Source organism: Convolutriloba macropyga, chromosome 10, assembly GCF_964194025.1.
Source record: "Convolutriloba macropyga chromosome 10, txConMacr16.3, whole genome shotgun sequence".
Lineage (NCBI taxonomy): Eukaryota > Metazoa > Xenacoelomorpha > Acoela > Convolutidae > Convolutriloba > Convolutriloba macropyga.
Window position 1 is genome coordinate 36677746 of NC_134477.1, and position 20392 is coordinate 36698137.

Below are 20392 nucleotides of genomic sequence, written 5' to 3' on the forward strand. Positions count from 1 at the left end.
GCCAAGGGAAATCGAAGTGCTATGCTATCATAAATTTGTTGCAAATAACAATATGGATAATCTCCACTCTCCCAATTCAAACCATGGAGATATTTTGACACCCAACTGTATGATCGTCTCTCACTCGAAGACAGTATGTTGAATGAAGTTGGGGGTAAAAATGACACAGTATCGCAATAATTTTCTGTCGAAACAGCTAGTTCTTTGATAATAAAACCAGACTTTTTATGTCGAAAGCCTTCAAAATCAAGAACAACTGGTCTTGATTTCAACATTCCAGCAAACTGAATAAATTGCTTTTAAAAGTCTTTACATATAGACAGAAGGCAAGTCCTGTCACGTGACCAAGATACTCGTTTGTCACTGGACACGGTAGGACATACGAATAGCCCGGCCCTTTTTCACTATATTCAAAGACAAAACCTGAAGCGTCGTGAAGTATAGCATGCAACCTCAAAATTTTCTAAGACTTGAAATACTTGTCCAGAGACGAATTATCAATACCAATCAGTCCACCATAGGGTCTCATTTTCATCGCAATATCCAAATCAAGATCAGGATCCAAGTACTGACATGTTGCCAAGAAATAAAGAAACCTTTCACCATATTGAAAATAATCCTTTTTCAATTCCTTGTAAATTTCGTGAATAGCTTTCAAATCAACCGTCGCTAGAGTTGTCATGGCGGAAAAATGAGTTTCAAGGCCGCCTAATCCCCTTAATCCCTTTCCGTCGAGGATAACCCCCTATTATCCCATGTTTAAGTATCGTAGGATAACCCCCCCTCTCTTGAGACAGTATTTACTTACTACTATCATTTAAATCCTATCCCAGCAAATTGACCTTTAATTTAAAACAAAATTCAAATGGAAAACCTAATTTTAAATAAAATTTTCTTTATTGAAGTAATTATTCTACTTTTGGATTGAAAAATAAATATCTTTGATCTTTGCTGAATCGTCAATTCTGTTTGCAATCGTTACGTACCAATATCCTTACAATGGTATAGAATCTCATAAATAATCTTATTGATACTTTTGTTCAGACTGCTGTCAGTTTTGAAAATAACTGCTAGATTAGGAGCATAAGCAGCCGCATTTTTTATTCAGGAGGCAAATGATTCTGCAAGGGAAGTTCTCAAGACTTTGATGCAGTTGGGATGAAATCGAGAACTCAAAATTGAAAAACCTCAAACTGCCAGTGAATGTTCGTTTTATCAGCTGTTTGTAAAATAATATCTAAAACATAAAATCATTTTTTTTCTCAGAAAAAGAATGGTGCTTCATCAGTTTTTTCTGTTAGTTTGTGAGGTCTACGCATTTTTTTAATATTGACAAAATTTTGTTCGATAGAAATAAGTATCAGCAACATAGTGTGGGCGTTCAAAAATTCCAGGTACCTACTCCGTGTATCAACGGATAAAATGAAAAAAAGTAGAGGATATGAAAATTCTCCAGGAGGAATATCATGATTTAGTTTTTATTCAATCCGGGAAAGCCTTGTCAATTTTTACAAATTATAGCTGTCTACAAATCAAGACTCAAAAAATTTTTTTGCATCGATGATCTTTTTAAAATTGTGAAGCACTTATGAAGAACAGATTGAAAAGTTAGTAAAAGCGAACAGTTTTGCAAACTTATCCTCACTTTACTGTAAAACTTCAGGTAAACCTAAATAAGCATCACCGGATTATTTATGATTGTTTTTTAAAATTCTAAAAGACTTGCCATTAAGAATTACTTAATGATTGACCCATTACTCCAATGCAAGAACTTTCTTTCTTCCTAAAATTTCTCCTTCGACTTTACTTTAATCGATAAGAAAGTCTTCATATTTTATTTTATGCTATTACTGCTAAAGGTCTCAGGTTCCTTAAATTTTGTAAAGGATGATAACATTGTTAGCAACATTTGTTATGCGCTTCGTTTAATTTCCTATTAGAAGGAACTGGAGCAAAAGAAATAAACAAAGCGTTTGTTCAGATACATTGTCTTTCGAAAATTTGAAAATTGCTTTCTAACTATTTTTCACTAAATTAAAGCCCTTATTTCTCTTAAGAAACACTTTTTCACATCTGTGGCATTTTCTTGTTGATCGCTAATTCTGATTTCGAGCTATTTCCTAAAATGGTGCTAAAAATTTTGACATGTTATATATCTGATTTTTTCATTAAACAGTGTAAGTTTTTAGTAACAAACAACAAGACTTTTGACTTAAAGATGCGTAATTTGTTTCAAAGGTCGATCAGTCAAAAGAGTGGGCACGCGTTCTTGATTGGTTGTCTAATAAACACTTAAGGATTAGAAAAATTCTCAATAAGTGTTTCATATCAATTCCTCGCTTCAATGCATTTATTTTGCGACTCTAAATAGCAACGCCACCATCCCATTTTGCAATTTACTCTCATATCTGATTATTGCGTCTTTTGATGATTTCATCAGATTATTTGAATCAAAAATATTTCAGGACAAAATGTGCTTTCATTTTGTCAGGCTTCAGTTAAAAACAGCCGCGAAGCGATAGCGGCTATTATTGGGGACATCGTGGTTTTTTACATTTCAAAGAATTGGAATTGTAATGGGCTCTGTCTTTTTTTAAAGATCTGTTCACACATTCTCATGATTTTTGAACTCAATTTGGTGTAGTAATTTTGGCCGAAACAGGAAGTGGAGCGAAAAAGCAAGTGGTTTTGCGACGCAATTTTTTCACTCTATTTTAAAGTAGAGTGAGAAAATGGTGTTTGAACAAAATTTCGCGTTCCCGCTGGTGGCTTTTTGTTCACGTGCGGCAATTTCATTTTGATGTTTGATGTTATTCAATTAATTCGATCGGATATTTTTCTAAATGGATTTCCCAATCCATTCATAGTTCTATCTACGCTTAGTTTTTGTTTGAACATAATTTTCATTTTTTCGCTATTGATTTTTTGCTCATATGCGACATTTTGACATTCATTTTATGGTTTTTTATTTTTCTGATCTGATTTTTTAGAAATGGTTTTTCCAATTCACTCATAGTCCAATCTGGGTCTAGTTTTTGTTTAGTCAGTTAAAATTCTTTGAATTGGACGTCAGGAATAGTTCAAGATCAATAGTGTGCATCTATGTAGTGCCAAACTTACATGCCCCAATTCTTGAGTATTGGTCTTGAGTTTTTGATTGCAAAATACCAATTTTGAAAAAACATTCTTGGGGCTTTTTCCTTACAGAATGTATGGGTCATAAAATAGACAGTCTGAATCTAACCAAAAAAGTCTAGTGGTCTATTAAAGGACTGATGGTCGATCTGTTTATCTTATTTCTTTAGTTGTTTCAATTCATGGAAGGCCACAAGCGTCTATCGCGGCTATTTGCCGGCAATCTGACGGCTATGTTGATTATGTTGTCCTTAATCATGTTGAATGACAATCCGTGTAGAAATTTTACTTTTTATCCAATCTTGGTTTATTCAACAGTCAAATATAAATATTTTTTAAAAATTTGTGATTTAGGGCCAAGATTTGGTTGAAAGTCAACATTGTGAAGCACACGCAAAAATTGATGTGGGATTATAGTATCTCTGTTTTAGTATGTGACATGTATATGTGTGTGCGTGTATTAGTTTGTGTCTGAAAACAATTTGAATTGCAGAAATATTGAGCTTTTCGATGCATTCGTTTTTTCGGATGGCAAGAAATTAATTCATTTTTTTTCCAGGACTGTATTGGCGCTGATAATGAATGTGACCCAGATGACGATGGCTGCTGCTCTGATTATCACTGTGGAGTAAAAGACTATCGTGCTGAGAACGTTTGCATATATGGGGCCAAGGAAACGGTGATCAGAAAATGATTAATATTTATTTGAGCCGTGGCCAGGATCTGGAAAAATGAAAGAAAAAGACAGAAATGGAAAAGTTTCCGTACCTGAAGTCAATTTTTTTTTCGCGAGCATTGCGTGAACTTCTTTGATCATTTTCCAAATTAAAATTGAATTGACAGTTAACTTGGTTATTATTGTTCCGACCCTCTTGAGGGAGGAGGAACTATATACTCAAATGGGTTTTTTTTTTGTTCCGTGAATTTTCGCCGATCGATATATTCATCGTAGAGAGTTGAGGCTGGTATCATTAGAAAGCTCGTCCAGCGTAGAATATGGAATTAAAAAGATTTTTTTAATTTTCGTTGTCTACAGGGAGTTATCGAGGTTTAAACTTCTGAGAAAAGTAGAGTGAATTCACGTTGTTTTTATTCACATTTTCCGGAATTTTTGCCTAAATTTTCGTCAATTTTGCTAAAATTTGTTATAATTTTTAAGAATTGTGTCGTTGATTTTATTTTTGAAGACGAACAAGCATTGTTGATTGTTTTGATTTAATTTTTTTGGTCAAAAAATCTGGATAAACATTTCAAAATTTAGCCTTTTTCATCAAAAACAGCACGAAATAAGCTACTTTAGTCTACTTTGATTAAATTTGCCGACAGTACACCCCCAAACAACACTCACACAATCTTTGTAGACTCAGAGGGGGGCTATTTCTACTTCAGAGTCCGCTGAGAGTGCTCTGTAGTTAAAACTTTGCTGTTTTTTGCAAACTTTACTCGTTGATTATCAAAATGCAGAACTTATTTTGAGTTTTCAACTAACAAATTATCTATATCTACAACATTCGAAAAATCAATCGTTCCTAACGGACAAAAAGCATTAACAGGGCTAGTTTTGGGCCTTTCTTGGACTGTTACAATCCAAGAAAAATCGGGTTGTAATCAGTCGGTCTCTTTTTTTTAAAAAAAAAAACCTTTTTTTTAATAATAAAGAAGAGAACATATCAAATCAAAGCTCAGGAGTGATAGATCCAACCAATTCGCTTACTCAGCAGCTCCAAGCTAATGTATTTAGTTTTTTACTTGAAAGTTTATGGTCGTTTCTTTTTAAAAAAAATAATTGACTTTTCAATAAATAATGGCTTAATTAATTTCCCTCTATTTTTTTCTTAATTTGTTCAACTTCCAGCTTAGTGTCAGCAAAAAAAGAATGCTTCTTCTTTCTACTGATTTAACATTTATTCTAGAATGCAGTTTTAAGCCTAAAGTTATTGTTTCCTGGCTTTGATACTACGAGATTTCAGATTTTTGTTTGTTTTGATATTTGCCAGTTTTTCACGTTTTCTAATTTTGTCACATTATCACATTATTGACAGTGCTCATGTCACATTATTAGCGCTCAGAATAAGACACAATTGAACATATTAAAATCCTGAAATATATATATCATCGTTTTAACGGCCTCGACGCCTCTTTCTTGAAGAAACCAATTGAACTTTTTAATTTTGTCTTTAACTGTCATTTATAATTTGTCGTTTAGGTCGTATGAAATTTCCTGTATAGTGACAGCTTTCATTGGCTTTTCGTGGAAGAATAGAAGAACCGATATTCTGATATTAGTAAATACCTGATGGCTTTCATGACTTTGCAAACAATCGTTTTCCAAAAATTAAAAAAAAACTTTTTAAATTCGAAATTTTGTTCTTTATATGTTTCTTTTTGTTACCTAATCTCGTTAGTTAATTGCAGGTCAAATATGACATTATGGGTGTCAAGGAAACAACAGGGATTGGTGTCCCAAAGTCCTTTTTTTAAAGAATTTGTTATGACCTTACTGGCTTCGACACCGGTTTTTCACAAAAAAAGTAAATTAATTTGATTTTTGTCATATTTGACGTTCTTTTTGTAGATGCAAGAAATATACTGGATAATTACAGGTCTCGAGGGCTTCCTTGTTATGAATAAACGACCCTATTTAAAAAGCTCTTTTTGTAATTAATGCCTTTCATGACATTGAATGTAATTTTGTTTCGAAAAAAAATTAAAAGTATTATTTTAGCACTTCGCTTTTTTGTCTACTTGTTATTTAGGCTTACTATTTAATGGCCACGTAATACAGTATAGCTGTTTGAAGAAGGCGCAATCGAATATATTTTGAGGGCCAAAATATGGCTTGACGGTTTTGACAGCGTTTTCTGGCAAGTTTCAATTGAAATTTTGTTTGTTTTCTTTGTTGTTCTTTTTAGCCGCTTTAAAAAATGAATAAGAACAGGTCCTAATGCCCATCTATAGAAGCAGTGGTAATCGTAAATTTGTGATATTATTAATTGATTCCTAATGGTATTTATTACTTTGAAGTTAACTGTTTCAAGAAAATAAGTTAATTTTTTTACTTTACTGTTTTTGTTCTATTTTGTATAATTGTTACCAAACCTTTTTTTGGACTGGTCGCATATGTTTTCTGGTGATTTATAAGTTATTTTTGTTTAGTTTTAGTTTTATCTGACGGTATGTTGACTTTGTTATTAAATTTAGTTTTTAAGAGGGACATAAATTTTTTGATGTATTTAATGTTTGTTGTTGTTGTTGTTTGATTTTGCTGTTCGTCTTGACTCGCTTTCTTAATATTGACATATTACAGCAATCTAATGCATCAATTTTTACTCCACTGAGTTATTTGCTTTGGAGGCTATCTTATCGTTCACACAGAATTTTTTGGAAAAGACTTGGGCTGTTTTGGGATTCGCAAAAAAAAACTTTTGGGTTTTACTATCTGTTCCTCATTTGGTAGACAATTATGCCAAAATTGTGGATGGGCGGGGTCGGAACCATCGCACATTACCGAGCCGCCTTGTTATATCTATGGTCATCAACAGTTGAACAATTTAATGAATAGCATATTACTCTAGTTTACTACACTGGTTGGGAAGACCAAACAAAAATTAAAAGAAATTTTGTAAAACAGCTGGGGTAGTTTCGAATTCAATCGTAAGAGCTTTGGTACGTTTTTTCTGTCCGGTGTTGTCGGTTTCGAACGTAAGGAGATTCGGTATCGTCGTTTTTGATATCAGGAGAGATTCAGTATATTCACTTTTAGAAGATTAGGTATGTTTGGTTTTTAAAAGTAAGAGGTCGTTGTTATGTTTGGTTTTAGACGAAATAAATTTTCGGTTTTTCTATGGCAAAATTTTATTTTTCTGTTTATAATGTAGTCAAACGTTATGATAGTGCTAACTTCGCATGAAATTCGAACGTACTTCATACTAAAGTTATTGAAATCTCTATTTTATTTCATTCACAAAATCTAATTGAACAAGTATAAGTTTCTTGGTTACTCTTGGATTCAAAAATGCAACACAATTGTTGAACAATGATGAGAACTCTGTTCATTAATTGACATTCTGTGATTTATGACATACATAATTTGTCCATGATGATTTAAACGCTGTTAATGTCACTCTCGGATCAGTACCTCAAAGTGTGATAGGAAAGCCACAAGCAAGTACTTCACTTTGTGCAGGAACGTCTTTTGGGAGTGAGTTGTTTATAAAAAGAGATTTTTCACTAAAAGTTGCTTAAGATTTAAAATCCTGACTTTTTCGATTACCTTTTTCTTTTAATTTTCGCTCTTCAAAAGTTCTTTTAAATCCCCTTCTTTCTTAGATTTATTTTTGTAAGTAGCTCTTTTAAGTTGCTCTCTCCTTTAACTCAGAGCCTCATTGAGGCTGATTCTCAACATGAGCCAAATTGACAGTATTTTATCTGAGGCTAGAATGTCAGCAGAAGAATCAACGCAAGAGGAAAGCGATTTTACTGAAGTAAGGAATAAAAGAAAATGTTTAAGAAAAGCGCCAACTCCAGTCAACAACGTAAGATCGATGATTTTTTCAATTGATCCAAGACCATCACAATTTCAGTTTGCAAAAGCACCGGGGTCAAAGTTTCCAGCCGTCAAGATTAAGCAAATAAGAGAACTGAAGAACAAAACCGACTTCTTTATTCAGCAAGAGGACCTCACTTCAAGAGAATGCTTGATGCTGTCACTAAACCTAAATCAGGCCTTTCCAAATGCCAAAGTGAATGCTAGGAATACACTTCCTAAGCCTAAAACTAAACCAGGTTTCGTCATTGTAAACGTTCACAACAGCATTACTGAAGATGACTTAAAAGAAGAACTTTTAAATAACAACGCAATGAACGCCACCAAAGTTTCACGAATAACAAGTCGAGCAACGGGCCAACCAACAAAATTAATACGCGTGATAGCGGAATCAAACAATCAAGTCAACACATGGTGTCAAGATAGGCTGGCAGCTATACCGGTGTGAAGCCAGCCGAGAACCACCACATGTTATGCAATGTTTCAAATGTCAAAAATTTGGCCACTCAGCAAGGGACTGCACTGATAAAATTCGTTGTCTTCGCTGGTCGCAAGATCATAGTGTTGAGGAATGCAGAGTTGCAAAAGAAAATGCCAAATGCTCAAACTGTGGCGGTGCTCATGCGACAGTTTATCGAGGCTGTCCAGCATATCAGCATAAGTTAGCAGAGGCCTCAAAAAAGATAAATGAGAACAAGTTCTCAGCCGTAGCTAATAATTTGAACTCTCGAGCAAAGACTGATCTAACGCCATCAACTGAAAAAATTGCTGTTCTAGTTGCTGAAGTTTTGAACAAGATACGAACAGTTCTTAACACTATGTACTACAGTGAAATAATAAATATTGTCTCTAAGAACCCCTCACGTATCTTCAATGAAAAAATTGATGGTCACAGAATACATGACAGCATAAAAAGCGAAAATTAAGCTCATGTTATTTCAATTCAAACAAACAATTTACCAAACAGCCAAAACTTTTCGCAAAATGGATCAGCTCAAGATTTTGCAATGGAACTGTCGCGGACTAAACAACAAAATAAGTGATCTGATTTTGTTTTCAACAGAAGAAGAAATAGATGTAATTTGTTCGAATGAAGTTTAGAACTGGAAAAAAAACAACCTTCCTCAACAACTACATCGTTGCAACGGAAACCTTCAACAACGGTAATCATGGCTCTGCTATCTTAGTGAAGAACAGCCTTGTTATCAAGCAAATAGAACCAGTAGAAAAAGAAACTGATGGCAATGGAAGAGACTAGAAACACTAAAAATTTGCCTTAAGTTGCCCTCTCTCGATGATTTTTGGATAATAACTGCTTACAATTCCCCTGGAAAGCCGCTCTCGACCGATAAAATATTTTCAGGAAGGTTGAAAAATGTTTTCGTATGTGGCGACTTCAATGCTCCCCAACATGAACTAAATTGCTCCGACGACTCTGAAAATGGGGAAAAGCTCCGAAATATTATTGACGAGGGCACTTTTAAACTGCTGAACATCGGTTATCACACCTATCAGTCGTTTGACCGAAAATGCAAAAATATGTTAGATCTGCACTTTTGCGATAATTCAATTTTTGCGCATTTTAACGACTTTCAAGTATCAGAAGATTTAGGCAGCGATCACAAAGTAACAATTACGACCCTTAACCTGAAAAAAGGTGAAGTTTTTCATTTAAAATCAGAAATCATCTACAGAAAGTTTAGAGAACATGCAAGAAAATTACATAGATCATCCAAATCCCTGGCCTGTAAAGTATCAAAAAAAATGAATTAAATCAGTTTCGCACCAGTGTAAATGAATTAGTACACAAATCTTTGGAAGACTCCTGCGTTAACAAGAAAGAGTTCCCCTACATTGTTGAGACGCAAAAACTGATAAAAATGAGGAGAAAAAGGCGAAGAGAGCTTAAAATAGTAGTTGGCGATCACCATACTTCTTTAAGAGCGGAGATAAATAAACTAGAGGAAGAAATTAAACGATCAATGATGCGATCAGAAGACAGAAAAAGAGCAAAGGTCTTGGAAAATACTTGTGATAAGAGTAGCAAAGGCTTCTGGAAAGCAATAAAAGAACTAACTAATAAAAACGAGCCCAAACAAAAAAGAGCAGAATACCCAAAATTACTCTACAAAGATTGCGTGGCGGTCACCGACATGGAGAAAAGTGAAATGTTCAAACATCTGCTAAAGGACACAATGAAAAATCATGAAACGGATTCATCAATAATTTTTGAACTCTTCGAAAATATTGAAAATTAAACAGAAACAATAATAAAAACAAATGAACATACTGAACAACTTGGCATTGTGTTTACAACAAAAGAATTTGATGAAATCTTGAAAGAGACGAGAAAAACATGCCCTGGGCCGGACAAAATCCTTGAAGGACATAATCTGCTACAAAATCCTTGAAGAATTACCTAAGAATGTTAAAGCCTTTGCCTGTCTCCTCATATCTAGCTCCATAAACAACTCGTTTGTTCCAGTTTACTGAAAAGAATCCCAGGTAGAAATGATACCAAAACAAGACAAAGACCGATCGAAGGCTGAAAACTACCGACCCATTAATCTTACAAATTGCATATCCAAAATATGTGAAACTGTTGTGAAAAATATCGTTATGGAATATTGTGAAAGCCAAAATACATTCGGCGAGACTCAGAGTGCTTACAGGAAACACTGCTGCACCACAGACAACCTCATTAAACTCACACAGCACGTCAGTGAAGCCTTTCAGTGGTCAGAAATGAATGGTTTCGTATGCTTGGATACCGAAAAAGCGTTCGATGCTGTATGGCGCCTAGGACTCGTGCACAAATTAAACTCGATAGGGCTAAACAATTCAGTCACAAGGAGGATAAATTCATTCTTATTGCAAAGGAGTGTGTTCGTGAAGATAAACTGCACTGTCAGTGATAGTTTCAGCCCGACAGCTGCGGTACCTCAATGGAGCGTAATCGCTCCCATTCTCTTTCTCATTTACGTCAGTGGTTTGCCGAAAATGAAAGCCCAGATCTCACAGTTCGCTCACAACTTTGCCCTCTACTATAGGTCACGATCCCCCAAATCAATCGAAACACATCTCCAATCATCACTGAATAGTCTAATAAATTGGTGCGACTCATTGAAAATCAAAATGAACCCAAATAAAATTCATTACCTGATATTTAAAAACCCCTCAAAGAAAGAATCTTCTCTAGAGCTCAACATAAAAGGAATATCCATTCAGAAGACACTATCGATAAAATTCTTGGGTATCATAATTACTCCACACCTCAAGTGGATTGAACATTGAAAACATTTAATACGAAGAGGGAACAGCAGGATATTTTAACTCTGGGAGCTTAGTAAACTAAACGTCAACGAAGAAACCCTAATTTTGGTTTACAAATCTTAGATCAGACCACTAATTCTATACTCAAATGCTTGCTGGCTGGATCAATTCCATGCCCTTATCAAAAAAATATAAAACGTTCAAAACCAAGCCCTTCGAATTTGCCTTCGACAACCAAGATGGTACCAGACTCAAAAACTCCACGAAGAGGCAAACTTGAAGTCAGTCAGCGAAATACAGATGAAATTGGCCAACGGGTATATTCAAAGGGCAATCAAACACAACATACTGACTGTATCAGAGCTGATATATAAGAAACGACAGTGCCCGCTCACCTCTTGCAAAAGCACTCTTGATCATCTAAATTAAGAAATCTTCTAGACGCATACACAACAGACTATTGGCTAAGATGACTGCTCAGAATAGTGATCAACTAAACAGAAGGAGGATCAATCCCAGTTTAATCCAGGAATTCAATATCAAAAATTTTCATCTTTCAAACAACAGAATTTGGCTCAATGACTGAACGACAGTAGAAAAGCAAAAACTGAGAAAGAAAAACTAAGGAAACAGGAAAAAAACAACAACAAACAGGAAAAAATATTGACTGATCGTGCAAATGAAAATCTGGCAGTCGGATAACCAAAAGTAGTTTTCGAATCGCACAGTTGTGAAGAGCACAAAAAAGATTTAATAAAGATAACACAACTACGGTTCAATTCCAACTCCAGCAACTTTACATTCATTTTCTTGAGGCGTTTCCTCCATCCAATGAACTGCATCAAATTTCTAACGTTTTGAAGAAGAGGAAAGTGGCGCAGTTGTCAACTAAGCGTGGATTATTAACGATAGAAAGAACATTTCTTTTCTCAGACCGCGGTTCGAGTCCAGCTCAGTGGCCTCCAACTTTCCTTATTTTAATTCATTTTTTCCCGCTATATTAACCATATGGAAAACAACAGAACAATCAGACGTGTTAAATGTATTCAGCTGGCCGCTCGCCTAGTCAATTCGGGGCCAAATACAGTTCAGTCTTTGTCTTTCTCTATCCATCTCATTCAATTGTCTTCATCTGTTCGGCCAGCCGCTCGCCTAGTCAATTCGGGATTGAACAGATCACGGCTTTCATCAATATCTCTATGCGTAGTTATTGACCAACAATTACGCTTTCTTTCAAAGCCTCTCATTTCTACTTTTTTGATGACTATTTTACTATTTTCCTCAACATTCCACTGATTTAAAAAGAAAACGTCTGTGAGATTAAACAAAAACACTCTTGTGCTGCGCGTGGTCTCGTTTCAGTGGTTTTATGGTTTAGGTTAGCGTAGCACTTTTATTTATCAATTTCTTTATTCTGTCACTTTTATAATAATGCTTTTTAAAGTCAGAAATAACGCTTTTGTTTATTCTGTTTCTCCCTCTCTTCATCAATCATAACTGTTCCTTTTTCTCACGCCAACCTTTTCTTTTTTGACATCAAAGCAGGACTAGTTGAAATCAGGGCCACCAATCTAAGCCCTAGCTATAATTGAATCAAGCGGACGGTAAAATATTTGAATGAAAGCTGAATTTTTGTAACATCATACATGACACTTAGCGCCGACCGCTAATAAAACAGCACAACTGAGAGCTTCGGTTCGAAACAGCTCAAGTCAGTTTGTCGATCTCCGTTTTAATTTTGCAACGACTTAAACTTTGAAAGAACGAAGCTTTAGATCGAAAAACCTGCAAAAACATAAGTCAACTTAGTGCAGTGAACTATTACCTCAAAAAAACAGAACATCAACACGCTTGGGTTCGAGTCCCACCCAGGCCCATCGAGCATTTAAAGTTTTCCCTTTTCAATTTTGTTTTATTTTTGTTTTTATTCATCATACTTACCTGAAGAAACTATCACACTCATTTTAAACAGATTCCACGAGGCTAGCCAAGAAAACGATCCCTTAGCGTTTGTATACGTCAAGTTCAGCCAGCTTAAGTCTTCCATGGTACTTGAAATGGCTGAGTGCATCTGAGGCAGAGGAAGTCTTCTACTGCAGTTATATAGAACTTTAAGTCTTAACAGGAACTTCTCAAACTCATTTTTTTATAAACTAAAAAACTCATCTTACTGTGTACATAACTGTGTATATAACTTCTTTCACCTTTGGTTGTACAAAAATTGTATTGTATTCTTTGATTCATGACACACTTTCTTGTAGTTTACAAGCATAGGTTTTGACGGTTTGTTACGTGTGAAACAGAACATGCTTACCGTTTTCTGTTAGGTTGGTTGCACTCAATTGCCTCATTTGAAACCCAATATATAAAAATTAGTGTATTTGGTATTTCTCTCAACGACACTGAATCTCTATTCCGTTTAAACACCTGCAATATCGAATCTATCTTACGTTTGAAAAACAACAATACCAAATCTCTTGTCGTTTTTGGCTAGAATAAGACAGCGATACCAACGATTTCTTCTGTTTAAAAACCAACCTTTTCACCAGGGCAGCTTCTCAAGATTTCTCAACAGGGCAGCAGTTCGTCTCATTTTTCAACCCACGCAATGAAGCTTTAGTGCAATAAAATTTTGTTCTCGAACTTTATCCAGATTAGAACAGAAACTCATGATAAAAATTGGGTGTAACAAATGAAATTACTTGGTTTGCAAAATTTATTTCTATAATTTTTGACAGGATATATCGGTCACTGAATGTTTTATCAGATATTGAATCGTCGCTCGAAATGCTATTGTACGATAAGTTAAGTTTGTTGACGTGACTGGGTGAATGATCCCTTATTATTGGTGTAATATTGGTTCTTTATCCTCATTAAGAGTCTACGCACCTAGTTTTAATTACCCAGGTTTAGGTCCAGACCCAAATTGAGCTATGATCAGACTTTGCAGACTGAAATGACCTCTGATCAGAACTTCCAGACCAAAATGATCTCTGATCAGACTTTCCAGACCAAAATGTCCTCTGATCAGACAGAACCCAGGCCACTGTCCAGACTCTAGTGCGCTTATGATCAGACCCAAATTCAGACCATTGTCCAGACTATAAACAGAGCATGATCAGACCGCCTTCAGACCATGGTCCAGACTCAATTTCAGACCATTGCCCGGACCTTAATCAGACTATGATCAGACTCAAGTGCGCTCAAAATAGTCTGATCAGAGAAAGATTTTAATTATGAACAAATCTCCTTATTTTGCTATAATATATTCATTTCATAAAAACTGGTGTTTGCTGTATTAAAATCATCTAAGGAAAAGCCAATTCTGAAAATATTGCTAATGAAAACGAAACCTATCTGTTGAGAAAAAAATTTTATTTACCATACCCCTTTGTTCATATTTCTGACTCAATGGATGAACTTAGACAGCTTTCCACAAGAAACGTCGTGGTCTTCAGTTAATCAAAATTTTCTCTTGAGGGGACCGGCATTTGCTCTCAGCTGGACTCCTTGTTTCTGATCACAGTCATCGGACTTTAGATGAGTCTCTGATCGGAACGCTGCTTTATTGTTGCCTCTTGGCAGAACCAACATCCCTCAATAAAAAAAACAAAAAAATTGAAAAAATAATGAACTCGAAATCAGACCTTCCAGACCGATTTGACATCTGATCAGACCGAACCCAGACCATGGTCCAGACTATAAAGACTATGATCATACCGTCCAGACCGAATTGACCTCTGATCAGACCGAAATCAGACCATGGTCCAGACTATTGTGCGCTCGAACCACTTTCCAGACCCTCCAGTTTATAGCTCAATTTGGGTCTGGACCAAAACCTGGGTAAGATTGCTCTAATTTGTGGAATTTGGCGATAAAAGGTCAAAGATATTGTATAACTTCCAATTAGTATATTCGCTCCTTCGCCGCAATATCCCACATTGTAAGGCCCTTTACACGTGTGTTAAGATTCTTTTTGAGGAACTACAGATGTAAATGGCCCAAATAGTCCGCTTTATTTCGTGCTGGCGCTGGCTCATAATGCAAGTTTTCCACACTAATCATTGTTTACTTAACCATTATTCATGCATGTCTTAATTTATATACAAAATTTATATAGACGTGGGTCAGGAGAGGTTTGGGTGTTAAATTTCGAAGCATTTTTATCTTGCAAGGCGCATGCATGAAAATGATTAATTGTTTTTTCCAGGATTGTCTTGACAGGGGCCTGGAATGTGACCCCGATGACGATAAATGCTGTGATGGTTTCTATTGTGGAAAAGTTGTTGACGAAGATGAAACGGATACGTGCCTAAAGGAGGTAAATAAAGGATGCGAATGAATTCAATGATAAATGGCTGGCTAGACATTTTAAAACCATGATTAAAAGGGATAAGAAAGAAATGGTGCTAAATAGTTTTTTTAAAGCATACTCAAGTCTAGTGCGCAGATCGAGGTGACCTGCGGTCCGACCATTGTCGAGAATCCTTATTCTGGCGTTTCCAAGAAATAAGCCCCCCTTAAGCAGGCCGGATAAAAACTATAAAACACTTGAGAAAAAATTGGTGGCGTTTTGAGTTAGATTTTTTGCCATGCATCTTCGGCAGTAAAAAATGTTGACTTAAATAGTTTAAAAAAAACTAGCGATTACCATGCTTTTTTCTTCAAAAATCGAAGCTAGCGACCCTGTTATTTGTCAAAAATAGGTCGTGGTTTTTGACCAGAAATTGCAGATTTACAGAAAAGCTCTCATGATAAAACCAAGAAACAAATCAAAAGAAGAATCGATAGTAACCGATAGTAATGGAGAGCATCCATCGCAGTGATTAATTAAAGATCAATGCTATCTTCCCAAACTGTCAGCACTCCAGTCGACTACGATAAGTTATCTTGCAAGGTGTTGCAAGATTCTGGCAGAATCGTGCAAGACGATACAGCGTCTTGCAAGATTTTCTTCCAAAATCTTGCAAGATCATGCAAGATAACCCTGCTTCTTGCAAGAATCTTACAAGAGAACCAGTCATATAGCAAGAATCTTACAAGATAACCATTAATCTCACCAATGCGCGATTAAAAGGAAAATAACCGAACAGAATCCGGATGAGACGCGAACGTTATTTGCTAACGCTTTCTACTCTGTGAAAAAATTTTGCAACGGAGAAGGCGTCAATCTTTTTTTTATTTCTGATCAAAACAAAATAAGAATTAGTTTGGGAAAAATATTTTATTGTTCTGCAAAAAAATGTGAAAATTTAGAGAACGTAAATAAATGGTAATAAAAATTTTTAATATCAACTACTCTAATTTTTCCGGAAAAAAAATTAGTTTGAACGTTTGTTAGTGGAAAATTAAAAAAATACATGAAAAGATGAAGGTTTTTGGAATTCCTCTATTTGTGTTTGTGTTGCAGAAACGGTAAAATTGTTCTATGGTTTGATTGAACTCGTTTTTTAAAAATAGCATACAGATATCTGATGTAAACTTTGATTCAAGCTATCTATTAAAATTCACTCATGTATTTTCTGGAAATTCACTCAGGTATTTTTTGAAAACGAACGGTAATGCGTCTTTAAAAGCCAAGGAGAGCAGAGCTCTACAGGAACGAATTTACTAGATTCTTGCAAGATAACTCTACTAATTGTCTAGCAAGATCTTGCAAGATAGCCTATCGGCTTGCAAGATCTTGCAATACAATTTTTTTTGCAAGAATTTTTAACGATCAAGAAAGATAACCATCTGGTGTAAACCAGGGCACTTGGAGTGCGGTTTACCAGTTATACGTGACACCGTAGGGCAAATAGTCAATCATGTACATAGAATTGCGAACTAAATTTGAACTCTCACAATATTTACTTTGTGTAATTGAGTGGCCTCGTGCTACTTTTTTCTGAACTGTTGGGAAATGGGCTTTCCTATTTATCACTGCTTCTCTAACGTGTGCGTTTTTTGTAAGTTTGATGCCTGTTAAGCTATTTAAAGCTAGTGTGTTGACACAGAGAGTTGCATATTTCCGACTGATAGTCTTGGTAAAAGTGATGGTCAGCTCTTTGTGAATATATCGTTAATTTTCCTTCGTTGCTCTGTAATTTCCCAGCAAAAACTTGAACTACTCCGTCCAATTTGATTGTTCCTAAAAGCTAATAAGTTCAGCTAACAGTAAACTTCTCTGCTTTAGTTTAATAACCTTGAGAAAATTTTTTTGATGCGTTTTTGATATCTAGGGTCCTTCTATACTCTGGGGTTTTAATCAAATAAACTTTCTTTTTTTTTCTCGGATAGAGATAGAAAACGACTTTTGCACTTCTTTGCAGACGATCATATCATAACTTCATGAATTCGAAATAATCAACTGAATTCCCATCAATGTTCAACACTTTTAAGATGTAATTGACAATTTTAAAATGAAAAGAAAAAAACTGATAATTGTGCAAATATTTTTTCGGCGGGCTAAAGAGTCTCAAAAACATTTCACAATTTTGTTAAAACTTTTCGAAGAATGCGAGTGAAGCGTTATCGGAGCATATGACTAGACTACACTATACAGAAAAGAAAACACTCAAAATTATTGTTTAGAAAACTGACAGATTTTCGCGGTTCAAACTGAATATACCGCTGACTTACTACGTTTTGTAAACGGAACATTCAAAAGCCGTTTACGTTCTATAAACGAACATACGGAACCATTACTGTGTTTAAAAACGTTAATGCTGATTTGTACATTTTTGTCGTTTTTAATAGAGAATATAATAAAATTACACAAAATCATCTGAAAGAGCGCCGTAAAAAAAACTGAAGTGAATAATAAGATGCGTATGAATTGAAGGAGAAATGGCTTGTCAGAATTTGTTAAATTAAAACTAATTGTGGTTAAAAAGCAATAGGTGTTGAATAATTTTTTTAAAGCATGCCAAGATGTATTTCGCCGATCGCGGTAGCCTTCGGTCCCACCACCTTCGAGCATTTTGCGTGGCTTGTTTATCTATATTGAAGTTTCTGCATTTGCTGGTACAATTCATTTTTGGCGTCTGCAAACAATAAGCCCTACTAAAAAAGACCAATTAAAAACAATGAAACGCTCGTGAGAAAGATCTGGGATCATTTTGTTTTTAAGGAAAGAACTGACACGTTCCATTTATCAATATCTTTTGACAAAAAAATGTTCACTTGTAAAATTGCCAATGAACCTGTCTTCCTAACTCAGTAAACGAGCAAAACAACCATTTTGCTGGCCAAAATAGAAAAGACTGAAGTGTGCTGAAATTCGCTGAAACTTTGCAAGAAATTCGCTGAATTTTTAGCGCATTTCTTGCAAAGTTTCAGCGCATTTCAGCACATTTCAGCGCATTATTATGTAAGGTTATTGCGCTGAATTTTTTGAAAACAGCGAGTTTTATTATCTTCGCCCATTTGTCTATTTAGAAGACAAGGTATTAACAGAAATAACTTTTCAAACGATCATCGAACTATTTTTGTGGAAAAAAGTAGTTCAAAATGGGCTGAAATTTTTTGTTTCTAAATTTTCTCACAAGTGCTGAATTTTTTCTACGGATGCGCTGAATTTGCGCTGAAACTGTATAAGAAAAGGAATGATTTTTTTTGCTTCTAAATTTTCTTAAAAGAGCTGAATTTTTTCTACGAATGCGCTGAATTTGCGCTGAAACTTTGTAAGAAATGCGCTGAATTTTTTTGTTTCTAAGTTTTCTCAAAAGCGCTGAATTTTTTCTACGGATGCGCTGAATTTGCGCTGAAACTTTGTAAGAAATTCACTGAAAAAAAGTGCTGAAACTTTTGCTAGAAATGTACTCAAAGTGCGCTGAAACTATGTAAGAAATGCGCTGAAATTTTGAATTTTCAGAGCCTTCTCTACAATTCAGCGCATTTCAGCGCATTCAGCGCATTTCTTACATAATTTCAGCGCATTCAGTGCTTTTCTTACAAAATAATGCGCTGAAACGGCGCTGACATCTCAACCCGTGTGCCTAATTACGTTGAATTCTGACCAGAAAATGTTTTTTTTAATTAATTGGCTTATTTCTCTAACTTATGTATTATATTTGAGTTGGATGCCTATTGTAAAGCTATTTAGAATTATTGTGTGGACCTACGCAGAGTGGTGCATGTTTCCGACTGAGAATCTTGGTAAAAGTGAGATTCAACGTTTTGTGATTATTTCATCAACATTCCATTTTCACTCCGTAATTGCCGAGCAAATGCAACTGGTTTGCAAAACTCTTCCCATTTGATTGTTCATATAACTAATAAAGACGTTTAGCGTAACTAAAAACCGCTCTGCATTGGTATAAAACACTCACCTATCCTACTGCAGGAATTGTTGACTTTAAATGTAGAAACTGTCGTTATGTTCGCATTGAGTAAACAAACGACTTTTTGGTACTTGTTTTTTTTTATGATCAACATAACAAAACTTTTTGAATGTGAAATAATCAACTGAATCCTTATCAATATTCAACAAATCTGCGTTACAAGTTACTTTTTTCAGTTAAAAGGAACGAAAATTGATTTTTGTTCAACTAGTTTTTTAACGAGCTAAAGAATAGCAATAATTTTGCAGGTTTTGATAAAGTTTCTCCGAAAAATATGCGAGCCGAACGGCGTGAGAATGGGCATGAGAATGGAGGAACAACTTAAGAATGGGATAATAAATTGACCAGGGTAACTTATGTATATTTAATCTATTTAATATTTATATACAGGCCGATTGTCTTGCAGAAAACGCTCGTTGTGATGGGGATAATAGCAACTGCTGTGAGGGATTCTCCTGTCGCGTTGTAATACCGATGGTGAAAGCTTGCCGCCCTTGACTCGAGTGAAATGACAGATCCAATCACCGCACAAATTGAAGAGAGCACCAATCGAAAGAGTACAAACTAATTGGGCACTTGGAGTGAATATTGTGAGAGAAATAAATACGTGACTAAGGTTGAGGGATAAATTTGCCACGGAGTGTCCAACAAAATTGTTTGAAATTTACAGTATCATTGCGGCATAATCTTTTTGAGCCCATCCAAAGTTTTTTATAGCACTAAATTTTACATGCAATTTTTTGTATACAACCTATACGATGCTTAAGTTAAAATCAATTTACTTCATTTCGCAATTTAAATTTAGAACTAAAAATTTTACGTGACAGATGACTTAGCGATTGAAAGCTTGCTTTTTTCGGTTTGGTTGATATGAGTCGCATAATTGAAGAATAATCTTTTTAGCAAACTTTTATTAAGTAAGTTTCACTATATTAACTAATCTTAAAAATTCCTTTGAAATTTTATCGGACTGTTACCAGAGCTTGTCACATCTTATACGATCTCATAAGCTCATAACATTTCATCAGATAATAGACTCAATTTCTCATGAGCAGTTTTGAATGAGCGATTTTTCAAAAAATAACATTTTAACAAATGTAAACTGTAAGTGTTA

General features: G+C 35.1%; 1 long non-coding RNA gene across 1 annotated transcript; it reads left to right on the plus strand.

Annotated features, from left to right (window-relative positions):
* Positions 1-3693: 3693 nt before the first annotated feature.
* Positions 3694-19954, plus strand: LOC142348486 (uncharacterized). Its single transcript, XR_012760746.1, has 3 exons — positions 3694-3814; positions 15165-15275; positions 19669-19954. It is a non-coding gene; the product is annotated as an uncharacterized LOC142348486 (long non-coding RNA).
* Positions 19955-20392: the final 438 nt, after the last annotated feature.